Raw genomic sequence first — 25,929 nt, forward strand, 5'->3', positions numbered from 1 at the left:
CATTTGTTTCCAGAGCGCCGGGTTCTCCATTTCGGGCCTTTGGGGAATGTCGGAGGCACCTTGAAGCATCCGTGGAACAGATGTCCCTGCACAGAAGCAGCTGAGGACACAAAAACTGCTGCTACTGACGTGTGGCAGAATGTACTCCTGAAGGGGGTCTGCCATCGGGACATGAGTCAAACACACCCCTCCCTGTCGGACCGCACATTAAACTTTCATTTAAGAGATCTCAACAGCTGTTCTGGCAGTATCCTTTGAATTCCTTGACATTTTTAATGGCATTACAGCACTGCTCTAACAGAAATGTTTCTGACAGACCTAATAGTAACTTACTTTCTAGCTCTGACATCATAATGGGTTACAGCAGGGCATGGGGAGTGCGGTACGCAGCTTGATGCAGCCTGTTCAGCGTGACGGATGATAAATCCATCCACTTGTCCAACAGAAAGCACTTCTGCTACCCCAAGAGGAGCACATCCATAAAGGTATCAGAGCCAAACTAGCCCACAAACATTCATCCATCATAAACGAGTGGAGCCCGCGGCCAGACGAGTCTGAGAGCGGTTGGAGAGCTCAAGTGCCCGAGTACTGACTCATTCTCTGCCAGGGAACCCGGCTGTCATCAGTGACCTCTGGGTGTCTGACTGGATGACCCTTACAGTGATAGACAAATTGCTTGCTGCATGGAGGACCGTGGGACAATTCGACCTGGGACTACTGCAAATAGAGGAAAATACTCCATGAGCAGGCATTCAGAACATGTATTTCTGCTCAATTTACTTAGGCTAATGCAATTCTTGATTTTATCATGTGCAATACATTTGAAATAATAAATTACAAATACTTCATGAAGTCGCATTGTGACTACATTAGGGGGAATATCATTAACATACTGATTCAGTTCAATAGCAAATAATAGCTTACAGTACAATTGTGGAATAGTTGAGTAAACGTTTTGTTCCCTTCCGAATCCACCCCCCCCCCCCTGTAATCTGTTTCAAATTAGGCTTTTTTATTGTAAAACTGACAAAGTTTTTCTCAATTCTGAAGTTTTGAATGAGTTTTCTCTCATTCATTTTTCACATGACAGACTCAATGAACACATTGTTCATGAACAACCTATCACTAGGATCTGTAAAGGGCGTCTCAGTTAGCAACCGTAACTAGGGGCGGCGCATCAATTGTGATTTCGAGTGGAATTTGTTCTTATTCTCTGCAATTCCAGATAACATTACACCAAGTCAACATTAACATTCAAGTCAAGTCATGTTTGATGTTTGGTCATTGTGATTGATGACCAGTTAAACTTCACTGACCACATTACTGCAACAGCCCGGTCCTGCAGATTTGCTTTATACAACATTAGAAAGATTAGACCCTTCCTATCAGAACAGGCTGCACAACTCCTGGTTCAAGCTCTTGTTCTCTCCAGACTGGACTATTGTAATGCTCTTCTGGCTGGCCTTCCAGCATGCACTATCAAACCCTTGCAGCTGATCCAGAATGCAGTGGCGAGAGTGGTCTTTAATGAGCCGAAGAGAGCGCATGTTACGCCTCTCTTCATCAGACTGCAATGGTTGCCAATGGCTGCTCGCATCAAATTCAAGGCGCTAGTTCTCGCCTACAAAACAACCACTGGCTCTGCACCAATATACCTAAACTCACTTGTTCAGACTTACACACCCTCCAAAAGCTTGCATTCTGCGAGTGAGCGACGCCTCGTGGTTCCATCCCAAAGAGGCATGAAATCGCTCTCACGGACATTTTCCTGGACCGTTCCCACCTGGTGGAATGACCTGCCGATCTCAATTCGTGCTGCCGAGTCTGTAGCCATTTTTAAAAAACATCTTAAGACACATCTTTTCCAATTGCACCAATCAATACAGAATAGCACTTACTGATCACCACAGCAACGACCAAAAAGCGCAAACTCCTGGATCATATCTACGTCTCTCATCCGGATTTGTGCCTTCAGGCGGGTATGTTACATAGTTATCATAGCTATCATAATCCAGTGTTCTGTATTTTGCGTATGTGAGTTTTTGTTGTCGATGGCTATTGCTGCACGTTTAGCTAGAATGCCGTACAAAACCAACCCATTGGGCCACTGAATCTGCATTAACGACAACAGCTGGGGCATCAGCCTTAGTCCTAATGGGTTGTTATCATAGCTATCAAAATCCAGTGTTCTGTATTTTGCGTACGTGAGTTTTTGTTGTAGCTGGCTATAAAAAATAAATAAATAAATTGTGTACTCTGCTAATTAATTGAGATTTCTTACAGCTCTTACAGGTTGTTGGCCTTGTTTGTTTCGTTGCTTCTATTGCTCTCCCCTTTTTTAAGTAAGTCGCTTTGGATAAAAGCGTCTGCTAAATGATTAAATGTAAATGTAAGTCACCTTCATTTATATAGTGCCTTTTACAACATAGATTGCTTCAAAGCAGCTTTACAGTTATAATAGGAAATTAATTTAGTTTTAGATGAAAATCTAAAGTAAGTTTTTGATTGATTCATTTCGGTTGTAAAAACTGATTAGTTATTGAATTTGTCGCCACCTAAACAACACCTTCCTCAAGTAAAACAGAAAACCCCAATGCGTTCCGGACGCTATCCGGATGGCAACAGCACTCGGTGGCACGAGAAACCATGAAATAGGTTTGAAATCGTTTTAAAATGATACCATCATCATCACTATATCACCTCACTAGGATGGTTAATAATTAAATGAAAATTATTCAATTGAGCTTTAATTTGACGTTTGAAATGTACTCATTCCCACTGCAGTGTGTCTGAATAGAGTTTATAGTCAAGTTTAATGTTAAATAAAGCCACAACTAAATTAAGTTCAGCCCAAGGAATTAGCTATTGAGTGCCAATAACACAGACATGAATACCTGGCAAAAATACTGAGAGAACTTCGGTGCTTGGAACAAAATACTTCAGTGTGAAGTGTAGGAGGATATGCTAATTTTGCACGTAGCTGTTTAAAGATATAGAGCGCCACTAAATTTAGAAAAACCATCCACAATCAAGCCAACCGACAATCACTGCAGAAACATAGGCCTACTCCTCCTCTGCCTATGCTGGGTTTAGATGCTCTAATTACCATGAAGCTATTTGCAACCACTCGGTAAAGGCAAACCTCCATGGTCGCAATCAGAATTACACATTATTCATTGAAATCACTACCACTTTAATTATGACCGCACATGCTGTGTCATTTCTGAGACGATGATTGAAGGCTGTTGCCTCGATTACACAGACAAGCTGACAGACTGACGGATGAAATCCATGCCAGGCAGTCCACTTAAAAAGTAGAGGATTGTGTTTTGCATGCGTATGACTTAGTTTATGTGTGGGAACGTTTCTGTCAGAGCCTGAGAGTAAAAGCTAAGTTTTTAATCTTTCCATCAACTCTGTATCAATCAGACTCACCAGCATTCTGAGTCAGCGGCGAAGCTCGCGGCTCTCATATCATTCGCTCTGCAACGTCGATGAAAAGGTCCACAAGACTCAGCAATCACCTGAGCCCCAGAGAACTGTCAGCTTCCGTCAGCCCCTCGACCTGCTGTGCTGCTGCGGGAACAAAGGCCTATGTGGGAGGCTGTCACTCTGCAATCACCGCACCATTGGCCGCATTACATACCGTTGATTGCATTATATTGATTGCATGCAAGGATAATTTCTATGTAACGTTATTTCTGTTGTCAGTCGGACCCCGCTGGCCTGACATACCGAAAACACACATGGCACAGACATGGGTGAGAAATGGGAGCGGATTAATGGCATGGTTTCAAAAAGTGATTGCCAAGTCGGAAAAAAATGCAGTGGTCTGATTGAGCTTAAGAGAATAATAACAGAACATGATTTTCAATGCCAGGCCTAACTTAATAGTAAGTGGCACAAACTACTTTGGTGGTAGCATGGAACAGTGGAGGTACCAGATTGTAAGGCTATGGTACTTTGAGATCCTGTAAAGTGAGGTGTAAAAGTTTGAGATCACAATGAAAATAGATGTCAATATCTAATTTATATTAAAAAAATAAATAAATAACAAAAGATTTACATTTCTGAAACAAAGAAAAAAAAATCATATTACATAAAATGAACACAATATATTTTAGATTCTGCTGTATTTCTAGTTCACTCATCAAATAAACAAATTTTGCTGAAGTACATTGTTTTGATTGTTTTTCAGCTTTGTGTGACTGAATATGATTATCGTACTGCTCATAAAACATTCAATACTAGGCTTAAGAGATAAAACCAGTTTAGATGGAAAGGATCTCAAGAAGCCATGGTACTTAAAAAAGTGTTCCAGCACAGTGCTACAACAACCATAAATATGGAGTACATCCAAAAAGATATCTGAGCCAAACTAGTCCACAAATATTAATTCATCATAAACGATACCAAAATATCAAATGACCCTTCATTATATAAATTGCAGTGAACTCTGTTAGAAAGCTACATGGCAATATGTTCAATAAAATACCTTACTCATCTGCTGAGTAATAAAAATGCCATCGGTGAAATATCGGTGTTGCTTTTACAACATTTCGAATCCCTCAGTTCTCGCCATCTCCAAAGCCAGTGTTGATTCTTGTTTTATTACAAGCTCTGTCGTGTTCTCCTTTTGCCAGCAAACTCTCCTCTGTTCAATGTTTCCTTTTTAAAATGGGTAATCCCCTAGAAGTTTGAGATTTATCTGCTCCGTGTCAACATTTCTCACTCATTATGACCACACTGTAAAAAAATTTGGTTGATTTAAAAAAAAAAAAGTAAGTAACCTGGTTGCCTTAAAAATTTTGAGTTTATTGAAATTATAAAAATTGAGTTGATACAATAAAGGAAATTTGTTTAATAAATAGAAACTCAAAATATTATTATATCTGAACCACATAAAAAAAGTGATAAATCATGAAAATAGTACAATTTGGCATGTTTCACTTCGTCGTCAGAAATAAAACACACAATTACCCAATATGCTTACAAAATCTTTTAATAATATTTTAATAAAGGTTGTCGAATCTCAAAAAATGTTCATTGTATTAACTCAAAATTTTAATTTCAATGAACTCAAAATTTTAAGGCAACCAGGTAACTTTTTTCTAAATATTTTTTTTACAGTGCACTAACTTGCACCCCTCCCATATGCATCAGTAGAAGTAGAAGAAAAAAAAACAGATATTCATGTTAATGTTTCAGTCAAACTTTTTACTCAAAATCTTAAGTCTTATTTTAACCATTCAAAAGTTTGCAGTTGGTTAATTTTTTTAATGTTTTTAAAAGAAGTCTTTAATGCTCACCAAAGCTGCATTTATCTTTACAAAAAAGAATGAATAAATCAAAAAACTTAAAAACTATAGTATTGTGAAATGTTATTCCAATTTTAAAATTTAAAATAACTGTTTTGAATAACATGCATCATCACTCCAGTCTTCAGTGTCACATAATTCTTCAGAAATCATTCTCAATCGATGTTGATCAACAGTTGTGCTGCTTAATATTTTTGTTGAACGTGATTTTTTTCAGGATTCTTTGATGAATAGAAAGTTAAAAGAAACATTTTGTAACATTATAAATATCTTTACTTCCACTTTTGATCAATTTATTGCATCCTTGCTGAATAAAAGTATTGATTTCCTTCAAAAAAAGTTTGACCTCAAACTTTTGAATGGAGGTGAATAGGGATTTGAAAATATGGTTGTTAATTATTACAATTCTATTCCATGGTATACACGTGGTAGTCCAAGGTACTTCAAATGCCAGTTCCAAAAATGCATGATCCTTGTAAGAGAATGCACTCTACAAAGTCTTTACACATGATGACGCACTTCAGTTAACTCACTGAATAGAACATCAAATCAAAATGCCTCCTGCTTGTATGTTTTGTTTTTATTTTGAAAATTGAAAAAGATGGATATCTAAGTGATATTGCAAAGACACAGGACATTTGAAGGACATTTGGCTCAGCAATTAAAGATGCCATACTGCAGAAAATAACTGAAATCAAAACAAATTTAAAAAGTGTTTGTTGCAGACTGCATAGTGTTCCAGTTTCCATGACAGCTGGAGAAATGTTCTTAGCTAACAGGCTAAATGTAAGAGGATGAGGGGTGGGGAAGAGAAGAAGCATCATGAAAATCACAGTATAATCTTCACAAATACATTAGCTTTAAAATGTATGAGGTGATTGAGTGGAGATGTCGAGAATAGATGCAAGCTTTCTCTACTTTTGCTCCTCTTCAATTTGCCAATTTCATGTTGGAGATCAATTATAGCCTCCAAAAGTCACTGAAAAAAACCAAGTATAAAAGGCCTTCACAGTATACTCTTTGAAGCACCATGTTCCTTTGGATTCAACTGCCTGTGTTCTTCTTCCCAGGCATATCCTGCTGCAGGAGAAATTATATCTGCAAAAATATAACAGTTTATCACCAGCGCAGGATGAAAGGACGACTGCATGTCTGTTACCGTTCAGAGAAAAATCAAAACAGAGAAGTAATCACTGGATTTGACAAAAAGGTCTGTGTTTTAGTCAGGGACATGATAGATAAAATGTAAAAAACGTTTGGTAAAAATAAAATGACACCCATTGTGGTATCAAGAAACCTTCATAAAGTAATGTGGAAAGTATGTAATTAATAATTTTCCGCTCAAATACACTTTGTAAATACTTTTTTAATTAACTGAACTTGGGCGCCAACCACAACAGCTACATTTAAATGTGATTGAATCCACCAATATTCAGACATGGTTATGTCCTGTTAAGGTTCTGTCACAACCGCACAGCCACCACCTTCAGACACAAGCTGTGTCTCATTTCAGAAGGCTGCGTCCTCCGGAGGTCGCATTTGAAGGGTGCATACGTCATAAGGCCGTCTCATTTCAAAAAAGTGAGAAGGACACTCCAAATGCGACCTTCGAATGAGTCCTTCTTTCACAGGAATTCGGAGTGTGCACAAGGAGTATCCTTCATGGCTGGAGATAACCCACAATTCTTTGCGTCACCGTTAACAACCGTCATATATATTTTTTTACATTATATGAAAAAAACTGCACCACTGCCAGATATGCATGCAAGCGTAGGTGTGGTGTTTAAAATGTAAGTTCAAGCTTGTTTTTGTTTTTTAAGCTCCATTACCTCAAACAGATAGTTCTGGTTGACAGGATTACAACGCTTTAGTGATTTTTAAACGTTTAGAACAGTACACTGCTGTCAAGACAAGAAACATTTCATAGTCATTTTAAAGTTATGAATAATTTTCATTCATGTAAACTGGCGTGAGAGCGCAACGAGGCTGAATGTGTTGGCATAGAAACGTGATACTTCCTGCCTGTGTATCCTACGAAGGACGTCTCGTTTTATTCTGATTGAGGACACTCCGTATACTGCATCCTACACAGGACGGGTCCTCCGGAGGACGCAGCCTTCGAAATTTAACGAATTGAGACACGGCTACAGACACTAACGCCACGACAACTCGTTCCCAATCACCCGAATTCTGATCACCTGTGTGCCATCACCAGTAGCCTACCCTTCATACAGGGAGTGCAGAATTATTAGCCAATTTGTATTTTTGAGGATTAATTTTATTATTGAACAACAACCATGTTCTCAATGAACACAAAAAACTCATTAATATCAAAGCTGAATATTTTTGGAAGTTTTAGTTTTTAGTTTTAGCTATTTTAGGGGGATATCTGTGTGTGCAGGTGATTATTACTGTGCATAATTATTAGGCAACTTAAAAAACAAATGTATACCCATTTCAATTATTTATTTTTACCAGTGAAACCAATATAACAGCTCAACATTCACAAATATACATTTCTGACATTCAAAAACCAAACAAAAACAAATCAGTGACCAATATAGCCACCTTTCTTTGCAAGGACACTCAAAAGCCTGCCATCCATGGATTCTGTCAGTGTTTTGATCTGTTCACCATCAACATTGCGTGCAGCAGCAACCACAGCCTCCCAGACACTGTTCAGAGAGGTGTACTGTTTTACCTCCTTGTAAATCGCACATTTGATGATGGACCACAGGTTCTCAATGGGGTTCAGATCAGGTGAACAAGGAGGCCATTTCATTAGATTTTCTTCTTTTATACCCTTTCTTGCCAGCCACACTGTGGAGTACTTGGACACGTGTAATGGAGCATTGTTCTGCATGAAAATCATGTTTTTCTTGAAGGATGCAGACTTCTTCCTGTACCACTGCTTGAAGAAGGTGTCTTCCAGAAACTGGCAGTAGGACTCGGAGTTGAGCTTGACTCCATCCTCAACCCGAAAAGGCCCCACAAGCTCATCTTTGATGATAGCAGCCCAAACCAGTACTCCACCTCCACCTTGCTGGCGTCTGAGTCGGACTGGAGCTCTCTGCCCTTTACCAATCCAGCCACGGGCCCATCCATCTGGCCCATCAAGACTCACTCTCATTTCATCAGTCCATAAAACCTTAGAAAAATCAGTCTTGAGATAGTTCTTGGCCCAGTCTTGACGTTTCAGCTTGTGTGTCTTGTTCAGTGGTGGTCGACTTTCTGCCTTTCTTACCTTGGCCATGTCTCTGAGTATTGCACACCTTGTGCTTTTGGGCACTCCAGTGATGTTGCAGCTCTGAAATATGGCCAAACTGGTGGCAAGTGGCATCTTGGCAGCTGCACGCTTGACTTTTCTCAGTTCACGGGCAGTTATTTTGCGCCTTGGTTTTTCCTCACGCTTCTTGCGACCCTGTTGACTATTTTGAATGAAACGCTTGATTGTTCAATGATCACGCTTAAGGAAGCTTGGCTATTTTAAGACTGCTGCATCCCTCTGCAATATATCTAACTATTTCTGACTTTTCTGAGCCTGTCAAGTCCTTCTTTTGACCCATTTTGCCAAAGGAAAGGAAGTTGCCTAATAATTATGCACACCTGATATAGGGTGTTGATGTCATTAGACCACACCCCTTCTCATTACAGAGATGCACATCACCTAATATGCTTAATTGGTAGTAGGCTTTCCAGCCTATACAGCTTGAAATAAGACAACATGCATAATGCCTAATAATTCTGCACTCCCAGTAAACACTCCTCATCCCTTCACTCATCGTCTGGTCTTGCAACGATCAACACTACTACCACCGTCTACTTACCTGAAGCTTACCTGCTCGTCTTCCTCGTCATCCCCATCATCCCCATCTTCGTCTTACATTTACATTTACATTTAATCATTTAGCAGACGCTTTTATCCAAAGCGACTTACAAAAAAGGGGAGAGCAAAAGAAGCAATGAAACAAACAAGGCCAACAACCTGTAAGAGCTGTAAGAAATCTCAGTTAATTAGCACAGTACAGACAGTCTTCGTCATCCCCATCATCATCCTTGTGGTCACCGTCCACCGATCTGTCGTCACAAAGGAAAGTCTGTTATCATTGTGTTACCTGTCTACGTGTCAAGATTCACCTTTGAGTTAAACCTGTGTCTGTTACCTCTGTTTAATAAATCTACACTTGCACTTACCATCTGTGTCTGACAGGTTCATAATAGTGAGGGCAAGGAAATTATCTGAAAAGTAAGTGGACACATTATAAACCTTATCTACTTGGCTTATGAATATTAATTAGGTTACATAACATTATTTTATTTGCTGAATGGCAGGTAAGTGGGTGCTTGCTATTAGGATTAGATCTTACTATTTAGACATAAATTGCATATTGCCTTTGGCTGATGTAACTGCTTAGCAGAAGCTTCTGCTTGGTCTTAAAGTTGTTGGTTTTTTTTCCTTTGCAACATAGCAAAACAAAGATGTTTAAATATAATGATTACTACCCAAAAAATGGGGATGATGAAATATCTGAAAGTCGTGGACAGTAATGATTGCTACATCTCTGCATAATTGTGAGTAATCAGAATCACAATTTAGCTCTGATTAAAACAAATGCATCTGAAGACCTGCATTTGCTGATGATACTTCGAGAGCTTATATTAGCATGAGAATGATATGTGAAAGTGTTTTATTCTAATACACAATTGCAACTTTGTCAAGAAGATAAGCTTTACAATTGCTTACTTTTTGTTTTGGAACATAAATGTATCTGATGCTATGCTCACAAGTGTAAATGCAATGTCTTTAGCATGATAGCAAATGAGGCAGCAACTAGAATGTTAAAAACACCAACTTCAAGCCATTTGAAGAACAACAACCAAAGTTTTAACAAGTAGGACAAACACACACTAGCGCTCAAGTTTGGGGGTTGTTTTTTTATGGGTTTTGAAAGAAGTCTCTGCTCACCAAGCAGGCCCGTTGCCACGGGTCCCCCCCAGATGACACAATGTGCACCCCTAATCATATCGTCATTCAGCAAACTTAATATTGAGAGCAAAAAACAATTCTGTGGATTTGGCCATTCACATATTCCATTAATACATTTCTTCAGCAGCATTTAGCTCACAGCGTTAACTTAAAATAACACATTACCTCCGAAATAATTGGAGCGTGTGTAATGGGCAATGTGTCCCCTGGCCACGGACTTGTCGAACTTTCTCATTCAGTTGCCTGCTAAAAATCTTAATTTGAATCAGCAACAGACGAGGTGAACAGGAATGCCTTTTGTAAATGTCCTCCAATCAGTGAATTAGTTATCTTGTTGCCAGACAGAACTCCTTGCATGGCCAATCACATCAAAGCAAGACCAGAGTGAGCTATTTTAATTAATTATGATTTTGAGTTCATACAACTTGAAATCTTAAGTTTACATATGTGACCACGTCTGTGAAACCCCGGCTAAAGTCGCAAAATTTAATTATGAGATTTTGATCGTCAAAGGGCCATAGCCATAAAAATGACGAAAATAGGTAATTTGTTTATTGCTGTAAATGATAAATTATACCAAGGGGTTTGAGATACAATACTCAATTTTTTATTCATAGCATTATAAATACTGAAATTAGTGATTTTATTGACACAATACTTACTTACAAAAAAACTTTTGCACAAAAAAAATTTCGGATGCGGGCTCCCTAAACGTCGATTTTAATCATCTCAGGGGGTTTTCATCACAACAACACCAGCTGATTCGTATGATAGATCAGTTCAGGAACGTATTTTTTAACCATTAGGAAGAGAAAGACATTAATATCAAACAGCACGAGCGGCAATCAGGTCATTGCGACTTAAGCCGGGTTCAGATGTCTGGCGAGATATTTTCGTGTCATCGCCAATATTTTAATATTTTCTTCTTTGTTTTGTAGCTCAACATTGTGCCAATAATAACCATCTTAATTTAAAGTCATATTAGGCCTGCTATGTGTCAATATAAAACATGTTGTGGATGGTGGTGCATCAGATTAATGCAGTTTTTCCCAACCGGGGACCGCAGGGTGCCGCGTAAAAGGTTGGTAAAGGTCGTAAAACGGACTTTGCATCGTGGTTCATCGGACAAACGAGGCCTCGTTCAGTATCTTCGGATATGAATATGGGTGAAGAGCCAGAAGACGCGATTGAGAACTCACGTGCGATCGCGATGTGAGAAGATTTGTCTCTGTGTAGTCATCCGAAAGCGCACATGCACGTCTCAGCATGCAACTATGAGTTCTCTTTCAAGTCTTGCGCTTGAACGGACAAACTCACACAAGAAGTAACCGATGTCAACATGTCCATCTTGATGAGTATCTTGATGATGCCTTAAGTGAACATACAGTCGAGAAAGCAATACCCTTGGGTCTTAAAGGGGCAGTAGCCTTTACTGCTGTCTGTTTAATGTCAAAGAAGATAAGGAATCACTCACTGCTATTGATTGAATAGCTTTTGTAAGTTTAATAAGGATTAATATTTAATTTAAACAGTTAAATATGCAGTAATTTTTCTAGGGCTGTCCTCGACTAAGGATTTAGATAATCGAATCAGAATTGTCGAATCTCTCTATGGTCGACTGATAGTCGAATCATCTGTGTGTGTGAATGGGTTGGGAGGGGCATGACGCTGTCAGCAGAAGGGTAAAACTATTTTTATTTCCCTTTACACACTGCACACAGCAACAACTGTTAATAAAGCGACCAAAACTGCCTGCCAACTGACAGACGAACTGACAATGGCTTTCTTATTTAGGTTTAAATAGCCTAAATAAATAAAAGGTAATGTGGTGAATAAACATTAATAAACCGATCGGGCGCGTCTCAATCATCTTACTAGTCCACTAGTCAGGGCACTGATTAGGACATAAGTCAATGGGCTGACTCCCTGATCAGTGCTCTGACTACTGAACTAGTGAGATGATTGAGACGCGCTCATTGAGACAATTACAAGGGAAGTGGAAAAAAGCGAAATTGTTTTATTTGGGAGTTAAAAGAGTGGGATTAAAGGCACCCAAAAAACAAACGAATATGGACCCAAATTAAAAAGGCTACTGCCCCTTTAAGACCCAGGGGAATTGTGTTAATTGTCACAGTTAATTGTGACTCTATATTTATTTAAATTGTCTTTATATCTCACATGTGACTTAATCTCACGAGAAGAAGTTCCTGTATTTTTTTACACAATCCTAAAATATTTAAATATAAAAAGTAGTACTGTACCAACTGCATTATTGAGTTTCAAGCAAAAAAAAGCAAGACATCATTTTAGAATTTCTTAGAAAATATCTTCCCCACCCCAACCCCCTCATTTATATTTTAATGCTCAAGTCTTTGTTCTCAACAATCTGTCTGCTTTGGTTTTCAAGCCTTATTTAATCACATTTGAACCATGAAGATTCTTTAAAAGAAAGTTTAAGTAAATCCACCCAGAGAAGACCTCGGCCCACCACCAAACACCAATTTGCCACACAAGGGAAGTCTTTACTGTTTTAAAGATTTCATAAAGATTTTGCTGTGGGCGAATCATAGCATAAGATTCCATGGCCTCTGAAATTACAGTGTCCCACAGTGTGCTCTATACATCAGTCTCAAGAGATTCGGAGGAAGCGTGCAGCGTTCACAAACTCACAAGTACCCACCGCTGAAAGATTAGGCAGTGACTCGCAGGCAGTAATCATATTATAACGAGATGAATGGCTACAATTTCTTTTCAATCAATTTCATTGCAGTCCCAATTTGATCCAGTTGAAGGGGTGCGTTTGTGCCCCGCGTAATTGAATGTATCCATATGTATTACCGTCGATTCAAACTGAGGCAGGTTACCTTATGGCCTTAAGAAGTAAAAAGGAAAAGAAGTAAAAATCTACAGATATCGACAATGTGAATGATTGACTACAGGCCACTATGGCCAAGTCTATGATAGTACTGTATCAAATGCATGCAGATTAACCTCCTAATTCAACATGTGTCTCACCTTAGGGATGGATACAGACAACAGTGGGAGACTTCTTTTATCCAATTATATCTTTGCCTTAGCCTATATGCTTTGCCACTGACAATTAGGCTACATGTTTGGCGGGCTAACAAGATCAAATTAAGGCGCTGACCGCAAAGCCAGCTGTTAAAGCACTGAACACTTAATTCACTGGAGATACCTAATGTGCTTTTGGAATTAAGTAGTTAAGTTATTTTGTATACATTAAACACAAGTTCAACACAAAATATAAAAGCTGCTAGTAAACCACTATAGAGATTAAAATATGCCCTTTACACATTTACTCTCAAATGCTTTTGTAAAATCAAATCAACATCAGATCTCGAAGCATCAATAGCTCCAATCACACACCACTGTAAAAAACGACAACAAAAAAACTCATAACCTGTAAGGTTAAAATATATCGGCAGCTGCGGTTGCCAGAACTAGCAACAATTTACAGACTGAACTATACAGACATATATTTCCTATTATATCATATTTAAACCGACATAATGTTATAACAACCTATTGAAGGACTAAAATCTGTTTTGTACCATTATACTGTGACAACCACCATAAAACACATTCATCACCATTCATCACAAGCAGCTTCTGTCCATAGCATACTTATATATGAAAAGGTATGCACAGTGTCACATAAACACAAAACGCCATCATGTTAAAACCGACACTAAAATAAGGCAGTAAACCTTCATCTAAACATCATAAGATGTAACCATAATGTACAAAACTCATTAGGAAAAGCTAATGGTTTTTATGAATGAAAAAACAAACATTAAATGTGAAGTTTCACACATGGAATTCTGACAATATCATTTTTTTTTAATGTAAATTATAAGATGAAGATGATGTTATTTTTTACTTCCAAAAACTACATTTTAAATGTAACTAAATATAACAGTATTTTACTGAAATGTCACGCTAGATTTATTACAGTTTTTCAAAGTATACCCTAGTTTTTACCGTAGTATTTTACAGTCTTTTACATTTTTTTACTGTTTATAGTTCATCATATATTATCAACTATACTGATCATTAGTTATATTATGAATATAGTCATATGTTCACATACATATATATGTGTGTGTGTGTATACTGGTAGGCTACACTATACTGATACAACTATACTGATAATTTTTTACAGTTTATAGTTCATAATCAGAGGTGGGTAGTAACGAATTCCACTTACTTCGTTACATTTACTCGAGTACATTTTTTGGGTAACTTGTACTTTTAGAGTATATTTAAAAATGGGTACTTTTACTTTTACTCAAGTAGGCCTACATTTTTTGTGAATTTTTTTTACTTTTACTTCGTTACAATCGGTGGCGTTCCTCCGCTACTGTCAATGTAATGAATTATATATTTTAAAACAAGTTAATATGACTTGTTCGCAAGTCTCGCGAAACGTTGGAGAGGCTGCTTCGCGAGAGGTGTAGGCATCACCCACATATAATTAGCGCGCGTTTAGTCAGATGATGCCATGATGGCCAAAGCAGAGGAAGATCACCAAGATGTGTGTGTGGGCTATGGGAGGCAGATCACCCGTTCCCTCTAGTTCATGTTTTCACTCCTAGATGTCAATAAGTATAGTTTCATAATGCTATAGCCTACTGTGTGCACCAAAACAAACTGACATCACATCTCAGCATACAAGAACTGCAGCTCCAACCTGAAAAAAACATGTAGCGGTAAGTGTAACAATGTTGCTTATATTTGAACACTATTAATGGTAATTTGGTAATATGGGCACTTTTCCCTTATTGTAATAGCCTACTATTTCACAAACTGTCCAACAATGTCTGAGTGTTTCCAACAATAATGAACACTAGAGGCAGAAAAACAGCATTTTTGTATCGCTTCGTTTAACCATAGTCCATGATTTGTAAACGAATACATTTTGGATGTTCGTCTTTTCTTACCTGTTAAGCTTGATAGCTCAGCTGATACTTGTATTTGCAATGTGAAAAAATTGGGAACGAACCCCGTGAAGAACGATGATAAAAGAGCTCAAAGACGAGTTCAAAACACAAGCTAAAATTACATGGATACAATTTTATTTGTCACATTTGCTTTTGTTAACAATATCGGGTAGGTTTAGGGTTCAGTGTGGGTGGACTTTAAAAAACCCAACGTAACAAATGCCAGATTCACGCACATCTGTTCCGGGGGAAAAAACTGTCACGATATGTACGTATTGGTACATATTTTGTGGTTTGCAAAACCGTTGCAACAGCTACGTTTTTCCTATGAGACCATGCTAAAAACAAAACAAATAGATAGCCTAATTCAACGTCTTGCATTTATACACAAATCTAGATAGACAACAGTCTGAAAGTGTCTACATAGCCTACAAATATAAATGGGATTGTATTTTATTATACCTAAAGAATGCATATAAAAATATAAGAATAACGTATGTTTTAAAAAGAGCTCTGGTTTGCCCAGCACACCATTAATTACACTGTTTAACCATTAAACACACACAACACACACACACACACACACACACACACACACACACACACACACAAACACAAACACACACACACACACACACACACACACACACACACACACACACACACACACACACACACACACACACACATATAGTCTGAAATTCAGGGTTTTCGCTTCTTATTAATCAGATCGAAAGTAACTAGTACCTAAGTACTCGAATACTTTTTTACTCTTACTCACGTAACTATTACGATTGTTACTTTTACTTGAGTAAATATTTCCGTAAGTACTTTTACTTTTACTTGGGTACAGATTTTGGCTACTCTACCCACCTCTGTTCATAATATATTATGAACTATACACAGTAAAAATTATCATAATCTCACACATTGCAGCACACATTACAGCCTCTGATAAAAGCTGTGCTGGGTAGGCCTAGAAAGTATCTAAAGGACGGTCAGACAAGCAGACAGCATGTGTGCATTTGGATGAGCCAGATGAAGATAAAGAGGCTTTAGAAACAAACAGCTCAGGGAGGGAAGCACACAAAGCAGGCATCAATATCAATGACGGGATCCTGAGGTGAGTTCAGCTCAATGGAGAAATACAAGCGTGAATTGTAATGTGCTCCCACCACAAATTTATAACCACATTCACCTAATGCAGCATGAACTGAATCTTACGAACTGGACTTTTAAAGAAGAATTGTGACCTTTTTAGCCAATTCACATGGCTCTAACACCCAAACGCAATCACACTGCACTAATAAAAAGACCATCTTGAGAACTGCACACACGGTGATCTGCAGTGACGAAGTGACTATTGTCATGCAAGATTATTTCCCCTCTACTAAAAGATCAAAAATGTAGCATGTTTTTTTCTAGCAAAGGGAACAGTTTACTGACCATTTTTTACTTTCAATAATATATTTTTAAATTTAAAACACATTAAACATATTCTATAATGTTTAAGCAGCAAATACAGTACCCATGATAAGTTATCCTAGCCAATAGAACAAAGCCAATAGAAACACTGCATAGTCAACACTGACTATAAAAAATCATGCGTGTCAGCATTCCAAGTGAGTTTGACTCATGAGCCTAAAGGATTATTAGGAACACCAGTTCAATTTCTCATTAATGCAATTATCTAATCAACCAATCACATGGAAGTTGCTTAAATGCATTTAGGGATGTGGTCCTGGTCAAGACAATCTCCTGAACTCCAAACTGAATGTCAGAATTGGAAAGATTTAAACAATTTTGAGCGTGGCATGGTTGTTGGTGCCAGACGGGCCGGCCTGAGTATTTCACAATCTGCTCAGTTAGTGGGATTTTCACGCACAACCATTTCTAGGGTTTACAAAGAATGGTGTGAAAAAGGAAAAACATCCAGTATGCGGCAGTCCTGTGGGCAAAAATGCCTTGTTGATGCTAGAGGTCAGAGGAGAATGGGCCGACTGATTCAAGCTGATAGAAGAGCAACTTTGACTGAAATAACCACTCGTTACAACCGAGGTATGCAGCAAAGCATTTGTGAAGACAAAACATGCACAACCTTGAGGCGGCTGAGCTACAACAACAGAAGACCCCACCGGGAACCCCTCATCTCCACTACAAATAGGAAAAAGAGGCTACAATTTGCACAAGCTCACCAATATTGGACAGTTGAAAAATGTTGCCTGGTCTGATGAGTCTCGATTTCTGTTGAGACATTCAGATGGTAGAGTCAGAATTTGGCGTAAACAGAATGAGAACATGGATCCATCATGCCTTGTTACCACTGTGCAGGCTGGTGGTGGTGGTGTAATGGTGTGGGGGAGATGTTTTCTTAGTACACTTTAGGCCCCTTAGTGCCAATTGGGCATTGTTTAAATGCCACGGCCTACTTGAGCATTGTTTCTGACCATGTCCATCCCTTTATGACCACCATGTACCCATCCTCTGATAGCTACTTTCAGCAGGATAATGCACCATGTCACAAAGCTCAAATCATTTCAAATTGTTTTCTTGAACATAACAATGAGTTCACTGTACTAAAATGACCCCCATAGTCACCAGATCTCAACCCAATAGAGCAGCTTTGAGATGTGGTGGAACGGGAGCTTTGTGCCCTGGATGTGCATCCCACAAATCTCCATCAACTGCAAGATGCTATCCTATCAATATGGGTCAACATTTCTAAAGAATGCTTTCAGCACCTTGTTGAATCAATGCCAAATAGAATTAAGGCAGTTCTGAAGGCAAAAGGGGATCAAACACTGTATTAATATGGTGTTAATAATCATTTAGGTGAGTGTATGATGCATTGTGCACTGCTGACATAAAAAAAAATTCAAATGTTTTTACAGTTTTTTAGCAGCAGGACAACAAATTCCTTGTCAATGTAGACTGACATCTTATTGGATACATCGCATTTGTGATCAGAAACCTGCACGCCAGCAGGCCATAAGCATGCCATTGGGTGGACTAAACCAATTTTGGGTAGAAGGGAGGAGTATCCTATTAAAACAAAAACACATTTTATTATTTTCTTATACTGAAGAGCACTGACATTTTTTGACTAGCCTAAAAATGTAACTTTTTGTCATCCTATCAACAAACAAGAGTTGTGCATGTAATAGAGTGTAAACATCCCACAAATTACCTCCATCTCAAATCCACAGGCCACTGTGTACAATTCTCTCTCGCTCTCTCTCTCTCTCTCTCTCTCTCTCTCTCTCTCTCTCTCTCTCTCTCTCTCTCTCTCTCTCTCTCACACACATACACACACTAGAGTCAGCGCTATACTCAGGTTTTCCCTTCATTAGTCCTTTGTCTCTAATTTACAGAGGAGTCTGATTTATACACAAGCAAGAGCTACTTTGAATTGTGCATGGTGTAGTCTAGACTGAGCATTACACATATCTGTATTGATTTTCATCTTTATGCAAATGCCTTCAGGCCCATATAAATGTTCCTGTGCCGTTTGTCAAACAGGCGCCAACCTTCTCCAGTGTATCCGACGTAGTTTACTTCGACAGATGAGTCTCTCTACGTACACACACACACAAAGCCATTTAACTTTGACAGTCAAGGGTAATGTATAGAAGTACAACAGCCCTGATGCACAAGTGAGATGTCGTTCCTGTGAAATACACCCATCAAGGTGCAGCAGTGAGCTCTTTATTGAAGGCAATTAAGGCAGGGCACTGGCCAATTGTATGTGTCCCCTGCCATTAGACTAGCCCGCTTTCTACAGATTCGAACAGATGGGCCGCATTAACCCTGCATGGCTGGCAGTCACTGTCCATAACGTCATTTTAAAAAGGTCATAAGATCAAGGGCAATTTTGAGACTAAAACATTACTGGGCCAATGTGGTTTTATTGTTGGGGACAGTTCCCCACCTGGCCAGCTGTCTGCTGTCCTGCTTTGTTACAGCTTGACAATCTCTGTAGCTGAATCTTCATTCTTTCATTTTTATTCTGCGGGCACAGGACATTAATTAGTCAGCATTTGTCAGAATATTGGCACTAATAATACATTTTTAATGAGGAAATAAGGGTCTCAGCTAAAGTATAATTCATCCAAGCTTCAATCCAACCCCAAAAAGATTAAGCAGCTTTCCCTTCTTGCGTATATACCATGGCCCCAAAAAGCATTTGGATGTAAGTGTATTTGTAGTATATATATTAGCTTAATTACTGTTCATTTAAAAAACAACTTGTTAAATACTAAATACTTTTTTACGCAATGTGCCACAAGTGAAATATTAAGCAAATATATTTGATTAATCTTTCATCTTTCATTAATTTCAAGATGCTAGATATAGAGACGGTGAGAGATTAATCAAATAAATAAATGAAACAAGTTGTTTTTGAAACGAGCAGTAATTAAGCTAATCTAACTAGCTTTATATCCTCATGGCACATTGGTTATATGTTGATGCACTGTGAAATATTACAGAGCAAATTAATTGTATTTACAAAAGTGGCCTAATCATAATAATAACTGAATATGCCTTGCGTGCCCGTCCACTACTCCACTGTTCACAAGCACAACATCAAAGCGATTAACTGTTTTATCCAAATCCACATGAATGGCCCATTCAGCGTTCAGTAGCTTAGTCTCTCCTGTCTCATGATGTTTCTCCTTGTGTGTTTAAAGTTGGTGAAAGCAGGAAAGCAGGAAGGGCACAATCAAAGATTCTATTATTAAAGTTATGAATCAGCCTATTAATTCATGATTCGGATTGTGTGTCAAACTGCCAAACTGCTAAAATCACGTGACATTGGCGATCCGAATCATGAATCAATACGCGGATTCATAACCGCTCTAATCTTTGTTTGAGGATTAAGAACAAACCCGGAAGAGAAGACAATGCTGAATAAAGTAAAAGTTTTTGTAATTTTTGGACCAAAATGTATTTTCGATGCTTCAAGAGATTCTAATTAACTAACTAATGTCACATATGGACTACTCTGATGATGTTTTTATTACTTACCTTTCTGGGCATGGACAGTATGCTGTGCATACACTTTCACTGAAGGAACCGAAAAGCTATCAAACTAAATCTATAATATCTAAATAATACTTTTATTAATAATTGTATTGATAAGCTCCTAATAATCCTTTAGGTGAGTGTATATACAGTATATATATATATATATGTATATATATATATATATATATATATATATATATATATATATATATATATATATATATATATATATATAATCACGTATATTATGCGTTTTTTAACATTTAATATTAAATCAAACAACAATGTTTTAAGCTAAACAACTTATATAAAAGTACTTCAGTAAGATGTATTGTTTAAAATATTTTTCACATACTATATAGTTGGGAAGAAGGAATATTTAGACATATGAACAATTATTTAGGCAGATATGGCCACTATATTGATATTCTAAAATGATCTCATATAAAAGGGTTCATCACACACAAAATCTGTATAAATCTAGAGAGTGTGTGTGTGTGTGTGTGTGTGTGTGTGTGTGTGTGTGTGTGTGTGTGTGTGTGTGTGTGTGTGTGTGTGTGTGTGTGTGTGTTTTAACCACAGAAGAATAAGAGTAAAAAATTACCAAGTTGAAAATGGAGCTGGGGCACTAGCTCTGTGTGATGGCATTTGGGATATCTGCTTCATCCATAAGCATTATAGGGAAGAGAGGGCGACAAGCTTAATCAAAGATTTCATTCTGTCTCTTTCCACACCACACGGCTCATGTCTGACAAATCCAATTACGCGATACACCCACCCACTCTCAGAGTGCTGGGCATCTGCTCGCAGCCCCCCCCAATCACCCCTTTTGCCTCCTGGGAATTTAGTCAAAACACATCAGACTCTCCTCCGCCTTGCTCCAAACTTCTGCATACAGAAGTGAGATGATGTGAAGGAACACTGCAGGTTTGATGAGGTGATGAGAGTTGGGCAAAGTGTGTGAACGATAAGTGAAAGCATCACAGATGGTGGAAGCTTTCTCTTCTGAGATCATACTGACACCTAACATGGGGGTCATTTTATACAGTGCACAGACTTGTTGGCTGTAATGCGCACAAACAATATAGCTCTTATTCTTTTTCTATTGTTCCAGAGATATTTGATATTTTTGATATCTGAAATGTAAACATCAATATCTGTTTTTTGACATAAAACAATATAAATTTATTTGAACCACTCTCATCCACCAATTCAAGTATGAAATGAACTTGAGGCATATTTAATTTGACAGTTTGACTACATCTGCAACTGTTGGGCCAAGGATTTTGAAGGTCAGAGGATAAATACAATAATTACAGTCCAAGTGTGATTTGGTTCCTATTTCTGATTCTCCTTAACTCTACTACTTCATAAACATGGTGGTGTTGGTATGAAGTAAGAATGTGTACCACATTATCTATAATACATCCAAATACGTCATATTTTGAAGGTTTTTTACTTTGTCCTGGTGGTTAGCAGTTACCATAATATCTTTTCTGTTTCCATGCTAACCAGCCACAAATGACTAGCGTTTGTGTCACAAAAAGCAGGTTGCCGAAGAGCACAAAACAAACGTTTTAACTCAAATGAAGTGCTTTTTACTGAATTAGTTGTCATGACAACAGCGTGTATTTTTTTTTTTTTTTACAGCTCCTCACACTACTGAGCAGCTGTTAATGAAAGAACTTCACCCTCTGTGTTTTTATATTCCAGGTTTGTCTCAGCATGTATTAGCGACCAGTACTGCCAGTAACGCGTTATACTTAGTAAGGCGTTACTCTAATCTGACTACTTTGTTCCAGTGACGAGTAATCTAATGCGTTACTATTTCCAAACCAGTAATCAAATGAACTTAATTTATCCAAGTTACTGTGAGTTACTATTTTAGTCATGTTCCTTAGTTAAAAAAATTTAAATATATATATTTTTGCTTTCTTCTTGCATCTCGGGGAGAGTATTTTTTCAGGAAATATTTTTTAATTTCAACTTAAAATGACAGAAGATGCATTGTTGATGTTATTGTTGAGTGTCGGCAATAACGGTTGCAATTGAGGCGGCAGGGGTATTGTCGGCCGGCAACTGCTGAATGTAACTAATAAAGTAACTTCTAATCTTACTTAGTTACTTTTAAAATCATGTAATCTTTTAAAGTAACGTAGTTACTTTTTAAAGGAGTAATCAGATTACTTTTTCAAAGTAACCATGTAAACACTGTTAGCTACAGTAAGCAATACAGAATAAACGCACTGCTGCTGAATTAATAATTTACTGCACTTCATGACAGAAATATTTTTTATGGTTTTGAACCAGTTTGATCAAGATTTCCTTCTCCTTAAGTGGTAATAAGTGCTGTTCGATATCATATAATATTTGAAAGTAACTACTTAAGTGGACCTATTATGCAAAATTCACATTACAATGCAAAAAAAGCTCTTATTTTGATTTTTTTTTGGGGGGGGGGGGTCTAAATGATGTGAAAACTAGATAAATGTCATGTAATTTAACTTATCTAGTAAATGCATCTTGCAAAGTAGATGCAAACAAGACAAAAATACTAAGCAAGAAGAGCCTTTTTTTGCAGTGTGAACTCAGATGCGTGTCCACAGTATGTGTAAAAAACAGCCTATAATGGTAAAAATCCACCCAATATTTTTTTATAATCCCCATCAATCATTATCAATCTTTCATAACACGCCTATTCACCCCCCCCCCCCCCCCCCCCCACACACACACACACACACACACATAGGAGTAAGGAAACCCCACCCATGACTGTCGATGATCTGCCCTAGTTTAAGCAGAGACACACCCCAAGTGAGAAGCACAGAGACCGCCACTTCGGTTTACTTGCTGTATCTGCTAGCTACAGTATTTCAATGTCTGCACCAAATTACAAATGTTCTGTTGTTGGATGACTCTCAGAATTTGGGGATATTTGTGCAAATCATTTTACGCATGACTGCCTGAGGATCAGTACAACACTGCATTTGCAAAAAAATAGTGTTTTTTGAAGGATGCGTCAATGCCAACACTTCGTGCTCTAACTTCAGACGGGACTTCATATTTTGTGAATGTTTGCAAATTTCCTTCTAAATGAGCTTTCTAGAATGCTGTATGGCTAATATGGCTTAATTTACATTTATCTCTGACTGTATTCACAGAGATTAGAGCTATGCCATTTGTTTTATCATGAAACGCTCACCGTTTAAATAATTCATATAATTTATTATATTTATTTATATTTAGATACATTTATTATTGTATAGTCAGATGACGGAACCATACGTTCCCACAAGAGCGCCAATACAACAATTTATAGGTTAACATGATGGTACATGAGTTGAATCAACATAACCCCACAACAACTGACATTACATAATTGTATTCATTAACCATTCAGAAAGGTCCAGGTGAAGTCTAAAAGTTGCGACTCCAGTTCAAACATGTAAGCCTGCACTCCACACCTGGTTATTTCTGACATTTTGGCTGAGTGAGAATTGTCTGTTTTGTTGTTGATGGAGTATCCGTAGCGTGTGTAAAGAATCCATCTTCTGGAGGGTAGCAGCAGCTCATTTGCATTTAAAGTGACACAAAATGGCGCGTTTTAGCTTACACCCAAGCAGCGAATTTGACAATCTATAATAAATGATCTGGGGGGTATTTTGAGAAACTTCTCTGGGGACAACAGAGATTTATATTACATCTTGTGAAAAGGGGTATAATATGTCCCCTTAAATATAATTATGTATGAAACAATGAATGATATTCTATAAAAAACTGATACGATGATCCCGCTTAACCATATTTTCGCTCTTACTTTGCACGGTTCTGCAGAGGAACATCACATTCTGTAGAAAATAAATCAAAATTATTTACTATGAGAACAATAATTTACAGTAATAATTAACTGATTTGCAAAATAGTATGGGAATTTGAGTACTAAATCAAAACAGACAACGTGAATATCAACACTATCAGCAGGCATGATTCATTCTTAGTGAATTCCTCCATAATATTTTATACTCTTGTCTTTGCTCTTTTGCTCATAACACATACATCATTTATGACATATCCCATCTTTTGATTTCCTGTACATGGCCATATAACCAGTTAATTAAATTCATTAATCGTTATCAAACTCTTGTCATTGTCTACTGATCCTTCATGCATCAGCTGTCACTGATGTGTTTTTTACTTTTACAAGACATGATCTCAAAAAAGAGTTTCATGAAGAGATAGTTAAAAGCGTTTTCCTTTTTTCCCCCGCTGAAGAAGACCATCGTGCTTCTTAATTGCCAAAATAGCTTTGCTTATCCTCTCCTGCGTCTCCAGCTCCTGTGTGCTCGTCAGAGCTGGCAGTGGTCCTAATTAAGAAAAGTTTGCAGGAGTTTGGCGCCACAGTGTTGCAAGCAATTAAACAACGACAAGTGTCATAACCCTCACAGTTATAGCAGCAGGCCTGAAAGCCCCCGACACCCAAGCACTCCAACACCTGACTGAAGACATCAGAAAAACTGGTAAATTATGCAACGACAAACTGTTTCCTTCTTGCAACATTTTTTGCATGCATCATCCTCAAATAATTTTTTTAATTGAATAACAAAAATCTTAAAAGGATAAGTGCTCAAAATCAATAATCATCGTTTAGTCACTCTCATGTTGTACCAAATCCATTTAACTTTCTTCTAAAGAAGACAAAAGGCTGAGTTTTGTAGAATATATTGCTCTTTTCTATGAAATAGTATATTTATGATAATGAAATGTTTTTCCCCCCAGTTGAATTATGCTGCTCTGTTTCCTCTTTCAAAACCTCTTTCTATGTTTTTGAAAGAGGTTTCTTATCCTCAGCAAGGCTGCATGTATTTGATCGAAAATACATTTAAAAAAGTTGTCTGGCTATCACCAGTACAAGCTCAATCTTTTAAGATTGAACATTAGTCTGGGGAGATTGCTCTGTATTTTCTCCTGCACAAAAGGTGTGATCAACGAGCATAATTTAAATGACTCTGTATGCAATTGGAGTCCTTCAACCAATCAGGCCACGCGTGATCAACAGGCATTGATCCCTTCTTCATCCTTCATTGTGTTAAACCGCCAATAGTGCGCTAAGTGGATAAGCCAGTCTGTGATTTGTTACCATGTAACAGAAGCAGATACAGAAAGCAGAAATGAATATACAGTTTTCCAGACTGAGCTGCAGGGTGAAATCAAATTGATTAATATTGTGAAATATTACAAAAAATATTTTCCATGTTAACATATTTTAATATATATATATATATATATATATATATATATATATATATATATATATATATATATATATATATAACTGCCTTAATTCTACATGGCATTGATCCAACAAGGTGCTGAAAGCATTCTTTAGAAATGTTGGCCCATATTGATAGGATAGCATCTTGCAGTTGATGGAGATTTGTGGGATTCACATCCAGAGCACGAAGCTCCCGTTCCACCACATCTCAAAGCTGCTCTATTGGGTTGAGATCTGGTGACTGTGGGGGCCATTTTAGTACAGTGAACTCATTGTCATGTTCAAGAAACCAATTTTAAATGATTCAAGCTTTGTGACATGGTGCATTATCCTGCTGAAAGTAGCTATCAGAGGATGGGTACATGG

At 37.7% G+C, this 25,929-nt stretch overlaps 1 long non-coding RNA gene across 1 annotated transcript in view; it reads right to left on the reverse strand.

Annotated features, from left to right (window-relative positions):
• Positions 1-379: 379 nt before the first annotated feature.
• LOC137039259 (uncharacterized) overlaps positions 380-25,929 on the reverse strand; it is a 64,503-nt gene continuing 38,953 nt past the window's right edge. Inside the window, exon 6 of the long non-coding RNA XR_010897608.1 lies at positions 380-717. This is a non-coding gene — a long non-coding RNA (uncharacterized lncRNA). The remainder of the gene's footprint in view (positions 718-25,929) is intronic.

This window comes from Pseudorasbora parva, chromosome 2 (genome assembly GCF_024679245.1).
Source record: "Pseudorasbora parva isolate DD20220531a chromosome 2, ASM2467924v1, whole genome shotgun sequence".
In the NCBI taxonomy this organism is placed as follows: Eukaryota; Metazoa; Chordata; class Actinopteri; order Cypriniformes; family Gobionidae; genus Pseudorasbora; species Pseudorasbora parva.